Genomic DNA, 7,942 nt, shown 5'->3' with positions numbered 1-7,942 from the left:
ATGATGGGGCACTGATAGGTGGCACTGATGGGCACTGATAGGTGGCACTGATGGGCACTGATAGGTGGCACTGGTATGCGGCACCCGATGGGCACTCATAGGTGGCACCGATGGGCACACATAGGCGGCACTGATGGGCACTCGTAGGTGGCATTGATTGGCATATATGGGGTGGCACTGATGGGTACTTATGTGTGGCACTGATGTGTGTGGCACTGATGGGCACTGATAGGTGGGCACTGATTGGCACAGATTGGGCACATGTGGATGGCCATGGGGGTACATACCTGGCCATCCACGTTGCCCCCTTCCCTGGTGGTCCTAGTGGGGTGATCTGCGGGGGGGCTGCGCTGATAAACAATCAGCGCAGACCCCCCCTGCCAGGAGAGCCGCCGATCTGCTCTCCTCTACTTGCGTCTGTCAGACGCGAGTGAGGAAGAGCCGATCAACGGCTCTTCCTATTGACAGCGTGATCAGCTGTGATTGGACACGGCTGATCACGTGGTAAAGAGCCTCCGCCGGAGGCTTTTTACCAAGATCAGTGTAGCGGTGTGTCAGACTGACACACCGCTCCACCGATCGCCGCGATGCGCGCCCCCCGGGGGCGCGCTGCGGCATGTTATCCTGCTGGACGTCATATGACGCCCAGTCAGGATAACACAACCACTTCCCGGACGTCAATCCGCTATAGGGCGGGCGGGAAGTGGTTAAAATTGCATCCATGTTCTCACGCGCACAGTACACATAAAACACACAGCTCTGTATGGGCCCCCAGAGGAAGACAAATAGAAGATATGCAGAATTTTTTTTTTTTTTTTCCTTTATTTCAATAAGTATTAACAGAGTATATCTTACATGTTGTTTTTTTTTTTTAATACACAGATCATAGTAATGAGAGCACATATCAGTGTGTATATATATATATATATATATATATATATATATATATATAATATATATATATATATATATTATTATATATATATATATATATATAGGGCCCCTATAGGTGTAGGCCTATTGGGGCCCTAAATAATATACACACACTGATATGTGCTCTCATTACTATGATCTGATTGTTGTGTTTTAATCAGTGTGGTGTGCCATTAATCGTACAGTTTAAAGCATATAATATTTTTATTTTTTTTCCCTTCACAGGCTTTGCATTTGGTTTCGGTCACTTACATTGCAGACCCACTCTATCAGACTCCCCGACTAGTGAGTATTATTTAAGACTGTACTGCTGTTTGAAACGTTGCGGGTCCATATAGCATATAATATACCTTTTATCTATGTATCCTTTTAATCTTTCTAAATTATTTCTTTCACAGGCTTTGCATATGGTTTCGGTCAGTTGCATTGCAGTCCCGATCTATCAGACTCCCCGACTAGTGAGTATCATTTGATTACTGTCATGCTCTTTGCAACGTGGATGGTCCATATAGCATTTAATATACCTTTTTTATCTATGTATCTTCCCTTTTTTGTTATTTTTTTTTATTTACAGGCTTTGCATTTGGTTTCGGTTCAGTTGCATTGCAGTCCCGATCTATCAGACTCCCCGACTAGTGAGTATCATTTGATTACTGTCATGCTCTTTGCAACGTGGGATGGTCCATATAGCATTTAATATACCTTTTTTATCTATGCATCTTCCCTTTTTTGTTATTTTTTTTATTTACAGGCTTTGCATTTGGTTTCGGTCAGTTGCATTGCAGTCCCCGATCTATCAGACTCCCCCGACTAGTGAGTATCATTTGATTACTGTCATGCTCTTTGCAACGTGGATGGTCCATATAGCATTTAATATACCTTTTTTATCTATGCATCTTCCCTTTTTTGTTATTTTTTTTATTTACAGGCTTTGCATTTGGTTTCGGTCAGTTGCATTGCAGTCCCGATCTATCAGACTCCAGCAACTAGTGAGTAATATCAGAATTAGTTTAATTTCTGAGGCGTGTTATCATTTTTTTTATAAAGACCATTTTTAATAATGATAATTTATTATAGACTTAGTTTATTTACCAGCTGTTAAATGTTCTGTATATTTCCAATTTAGTGGCTGGAAAACATACTTGGCATTTGTTTTTTATTAAGATCTTACCAAAATGTGTGCACAGGTTGTAATGTTTAACGTTATGTAATAGTGCTCTGCTATATTTTCAGGTATGGAGAACAAGTGGCAAGAGGTATATAATTACCTCGCTCAGGGAACGTACCCATCAGCGTATTCAAAAAATGAACAACGCGTTCTTCGGAGGTATGCCTCCAAATTTTCAATAAATGGTGAGTGTCATAAACGATAATGCACGACAACAGATTGTGGGATCGCTCTTTCAGAAATGCATCTTTTAATGTCAATTTTGTTTTATAGAAGGAAAGCTCTTGTATGGCAATAAAATAGCCATTCAAAGTAAAGATGAGGCAAAGAGCATATTTCATCAATTTCACGCTTCCCCTATTGGCGGTCATACTGGCATTCTAAAAACGCGCTCTGCAGTGTGCTCCAGATTTTACTGGAACGCAATGACTGTACACATTGAGAAATGGGTATGCAATCTACTAAATTTGTTGTATTTATATACACATACACAAAAGCTGTACACATTTTTACAATTTGTTTTTCTTGAAGGTACAGGAATGTGAGCAGTGTCAGAAGGTGGGAAAACCATTGAAAGCAAGCCAACCATTGCAGTTTATTAAGGTAATTGTTGTTAAAGCTGTGTTATTTTTTAAACATAATAGATATGATGAGCGTCAACATGTATCATTCATTCATTTACAAAGAAATTATTCCATCCCATTAGGTGTCAAATGTGTGGGAACTCGTTGGCATCGACCTAACGGGACCTCTACCCAAAACTGTTAATGGAAATATATATATCCTCACGGCGACTGATTATTTTTCTAAGTGGGTGGAGGCGTTCCCACTAAAAACGAAAAGTGCTGCTGAAGTGGGACAACACCTTTGCTCTATGATATATAGACACGGATGTCCCAAAAGAATCCTGTCTGACCAAGGCAGAGAGTTTGTGAATCAAGTAGGTGTACTTCAAAAATAGCATAGTAGTAGAAATGATATAAGAGTTATGTTGCTACCTTCATTTTGTTTTAAACATGCTTCTTTTTACAGCTCAACAATGGGCTTTGTACGCTTCTGGGAATAGAAAGGAGTGTGACAGCAGCATACCATCCCCAAACAAATGGGCTTGATGAGAAAACTAACGACAACATAAAGCGGCAAGTTTAATTAGTATTTGGATTTACGTTTTATTACTGCATTCTGTTTCTTCCAATCAATTTGTGTTTGCATTCCACTGCTATTGCAAGTGGTTAAGCATAGAACATACTTCTCTTGAGTATGGGGCTCGTTGCATGAATGAATGTTTACTAGAGAGCTGTAAATGTGGTGTTAAGTAAACTTTTTTTTTTTTTTTTTTAAATCTCTTTTTTTTGTTTCACTCTAGAGCTCTAATGAAAGTGGTCAACGATAAGCAGGATGATTGGGATATGTATTTGGAACCTACATTATTTTCTTTGCGTTCAAAAATACAAACCACCACGAAATTTTCGCCATTTCAATTGATGTATGGAAGGGAGGCAGTTTTCCCCGCCGAAGTTCCTGTTGAAATGCCGGTTAGTTATTGTACAACTGTGCAATTCTGTGCTCACATATGCAAACTTATCAATTTCTGTGGGGTAGAGGTGATTTAAGGCTGCATGGCTTATGTATAATTTTATAGGCTGTTCTCTTTCTAGACTTACCAAGTCAATATAGCTCTTGTGTGTGTTTTTTTTTTTTGGTAAATCGCTTAATTAAAATATATAGAAATTTCTTTTTGGTTTAGCTTTTACAGATCATTCTCCCGGATGAGACTAGTTATGTTTCTTTCATGGAGGAGAAGAAAGCTGCAATGGAGATAGTGAAAGCAGCCACAAAGGAAAATATTGCCAAGTCCCAGAACAGACAGAAGGAAGCCCATGATAAAAAAATACAGAAAAAGTATAAAAGCACAATTTATACTGTTGGGCAAAAGGTGATGGTGTTTAACATGAGGAAAAAAGGCAGGAAAGGTGGAAGGATAGAACCAGACTTCAACGGCCCTTTCACAATAGAGGCAATATCAGGGAAGCTTGTCACATTATTGAATGATGCTGGAGTTCCTCTAAAAACCAAATATAATGTTGACCACCTAAAGCCTTTCCTGACGACAAAAAATGAGGACAAGGAAGGTGATGATCAATCTATGAAGACGCCAAAAGGACACAGCAGTTCTAATACCGCTCAACAGAGACCTTCTGTCAAAAGTGATGCTGCAGAAGTACCGAAGGATAACATGATGATAACTATTCAGGTACAAGTGAACTCGATATCTGCATAAGATATATACAAAGATATCATTTTATGGTTATGTTTTCCCAACATTTTGTCACTCTGTTTAACCTCCATGCAGTTATAAAAATTTTTTAATGGTTTATACGTGTAATTGAATGGGAATGTTGAATTTTAAGCCCTCAATAGATACTTCATGGAAAGTCGAGCACACCATAGAAGAGAAAGGTAGTTTTATAAAGTTTGACCCCGTTGGTCATATGTTTGGCCATGCCCTGTTGGTATGGCCTTTTTTATTTGTGTGTAAAGTTGCCACTGTTTGGCATAGTTTTACTCCATTCTTTTGCTACTTGGACCTCTTTGGTGAATATTGGCATTGCCCTGTTGGTATTGCCTTTGCCATCATTTGCCCATTCCCCCATTTCCTAAAAATGTGTCATTACTTTTTATCCAGTCCTTAAAGATTTGCTAATCATGCTCATTTTTTACCATTGCCTACCCAGTTCAAGTGTTATGGCAGAGAGAAGACGAGACATCACAGGTAGTTGTTGTAGGGCCTTATCCGCTGTTTGTCTCCTCATTTAAAACGCTGCGTGCAACAAAGTGGCTGGTAGATGAGGTAAGAGACTACTTCAGAACAGTTGAAAATATATTCAAGCCAAATGTGTTCTTATTGTGAAATTCTTTTTGTTCAAATACAGGTAATTGACTCCTACCTACATCTCATTATTAAAAAACAGCAGGCAAGTGTGACTTCAGTGAACTATGTGTGGTTGTGTTGTCTTTATTGTTCAGCATGATAAATTTACATTTGATTTTACACAGGAATCAGTTCGTCAAATTTGTGCAGTTGTTGCCAAAGCATTGTTTGATGGGCAAATACAGAAACTTGGAAAGGTGGGTTACTTATTGCGGTTACAGCTATATGTAAGAAATGTATCACATTGATTACTAACTTCATTTAAACACTTTTGCGCAGAATATGTATCCAGAGGACATTTGGGTGTGTCCCGTTAACGTTGGACAGCACTGGATTTTAGTGGTATTTATTCTAAGTTTACCTTTCTTTACTCATGTTATTGGACTATATTATTTCATTCTGTCATGTATGTAGGTTTGCCACCTTATCTTGAAAGGAAATTCAGAATAACTAAGCAAAAGTCATAAAATGTAGACATCTAAATTCATATCAAACTTTGGTCACATCTTCATCCTAACAATGGACACAATTTGAAACCACAAATGTCTTGGTGAATCCTTGACAGGTTTCAAACTTATGTGTATATCGATATTCAACTCTAACACAATGACCTTGCAGAGTGCATCTGCTCTATGGAGGCCTAATTGTGAATGTGAATTGTGTTTACCAAAAAATTAAAAATGTCTTTTAGATTTTCAACATGACACAGAAGGCCATGTTTGTCATAGACCCAATGGGAGCTGAACTTGCATATGCAGCCACATTGTACAATAACTGGGGGTAAGTGTGCCTCTTGAAAAAGTTATTTGATTAAACAATATAAAAAACTATATGTGCACAATTATATATATATATTTTTTTTCTAATAGTTTGTTCCTGCGGATGGTCACTCGCAAAGATCAGATTGTCCAATGGAAAATGTATGTTCTCAACCACAGCAAACAACAGGACAGCAGTAGCTGTGGAGTTCTTATTTTGATGGTAATTATTTCGTTTTGACATTATATTTATTTCAGTCAATAATTAAATGTTAAAGTGTTAATATTGTGAAAGTGAAACTATTGCTTTTAGGAACTTTTCATGTTTTACAGTTTGCAAAAGAGTACTTAGAAAGTAGAAGTATAAATAATGTTAAAACCTCACCCGAAGCAATTTTGGATGCACGACTCCAAATAGCATGCACCCTACTGGAGTATAAAGGTCAGTCATATCAGTAACTGCATGAAACCTTTGTTAGTCTAAATCAGTGTTTCTCAACTCCAGTCCTCAGGGCACACCAACAGGTCGTGTTTTCAGGATTTCCACTATTTTGCACAGGTGATTTGATCAGTATTACTGCCTTAGTAATTACCACAGCTGTTTCATCTGAGGGAAATCCTGAAAACATGACTTGTTGGTGCGCCTTGAGGACTGGAGTTGAGAAACACTGGTCTAAATGAATATGCCAAAAAATCAACATTGAATCTATCACGTTGTCTAAAATGTATTTATTTCTAAATGATTGCCAGACATTTTAAGATGTTGTGAAACCGGTTTACCAAATTCACATATTTATTTTAGATCATCATGGCTGAGCAAGTGCAGGAAGTTGGATAACTGATCAAGGAACCAAGAAAAGATGAAATCTGAAACCCTAAGTTGAGTAACTGTTCTGTCTAATTAATGCGTACATATTGTACATACTTAAATTTATTGGCATATTTTTGGAAGGTATGGCTTGGGTTGCATGTGCAGGTTTTCCTGTTTAGTAAAGCACTGATACAAGTAAAAATCTCAACAGAAGAAGCCCGGTTTTCTGTGGCGATTTGTTGCTTGTGCTGGTGGAAGATGCTGCGTACACTGTTTAGGAAGAGTTATGCCCTGTACACACAATAGTATTTTCCGATGGAAAATGTGTGATAGGACCTTGTTGTGGGAAATTCCGACCATGTGTGGGCTCCATCACACATTTTCCATTGGAATTTCCGACACACAAAGTTTGAGAGCTTGCTCTAAAATTTTGTAAACAGAAAATTCGTTGTCGGAAATCCTGATCGTGTGTACACAAATCCGACGCACAAAGTGCCACGCATGCTCATAATAAATGAAGAGAGGAAAGCTATTGGCTACTGCACCGTTTATAGTCCCGACCTACGTGTTTTACGTCACTGCATTCAGAACGATCAGATTTTCAGACAACTTTGTGTAATCCGTGTGTATGCAAGACAAGTTTGAGCCAACATCCGTTGGAAAAAATCCTAGGATTTAGTTGTCGGAATGTCCGATCAATGTCCAACCGTGTGTTCGGGGCATTAGTCTGCAAGGGTTTCTGGTGTCCAGCAGGGCTAGAAGGCGATGCACCCTTCTATGTTGGCCAGAACTAGTTGGTGGATGTTTTCAAGGAGCTGGCTGGATATGCTTCTCCTTTGAACAGAGTTTGAGATGGAGTGTCAGATATTTCCTTGGATATTAGTCTCCATTTTTGGGTTACAGAAGTGAGATATGCGGGCAGTTGCTGTGTTTGGCTTGCACTTCCCGCATGCTCTACATGTAGAATCTAAAAAGAGGGAAAAGGCAGAATTGGAGATTTACAGAAGGAGTAGCTTGCAGTAGCATACAAGTGTTTTGAAGAAAGGTCAAGTTGGTTCATAAAAGTTAAAGCTGCAGTGGCTTAGAAGTGTGTTCAAACCCCTGTAGGCTGATCTGGAGATTTAAATGACCGGTGTGCCACCCTCATGAATAAGTGTAATAACAAAAGGCAAAGAGCCGAAGCCTGTAATCATAAGTAGGACATGTGCCACTGTTACTTCCAATAAGCGGGAAGCAGAGGATTTGATCAACTCAAATGGCTGAGTTGAGTGAGATACAAGGAAGGCCCTCTACCGATCTCCAGGAGATGCATGTATTGATTTAGTTAAGGTGGGGCTCCC

General features: G+C 39.0%; 1 long non-coding RNA gene across 1 annotated transcript; it reads left to right on the top strand.

Annotated features, from left to right (window-relative positions):
* The first annotated feature begins 5,155 nt into the window (after window positions 1-5,155).
* Window positions 5,156-6,014, top strand: LOC141130033 (uncharacterized). Its single transcript, XR_012241957.1, has 4 exons — window positions 5,156-5,230; window positions 5,313-5,375; window positions 5,725-5,813; window positions 5,903-6,014. It is a non-coding gene; the product is annotated as an uncharacterized lncRNA (long non-coding RNA).
* The last annotated feature ends 1,928 nt before the right edge of the window (window positions 6,015-7,942 follow it).

This window comes from Aquarana catesbeiana, linkage group LG02 (assembly GCF_042186555.1).
Source record: "Aquarana catesbeiana isolate 2022-GZ linkage group LG02, ASM4218655v1, whole genome shotgun sequence".
NCBI lineage: Eukaryota > Metazoa > Chordata > Amphibia > Anura > Ranidae > Aquarana > Aquarana catesbeiana.
The sequence above is the reverse complement of the archived record's forward strand: the minus strand, read 5'-3'. Positions and strand labels throughout refer to the sequence as shown.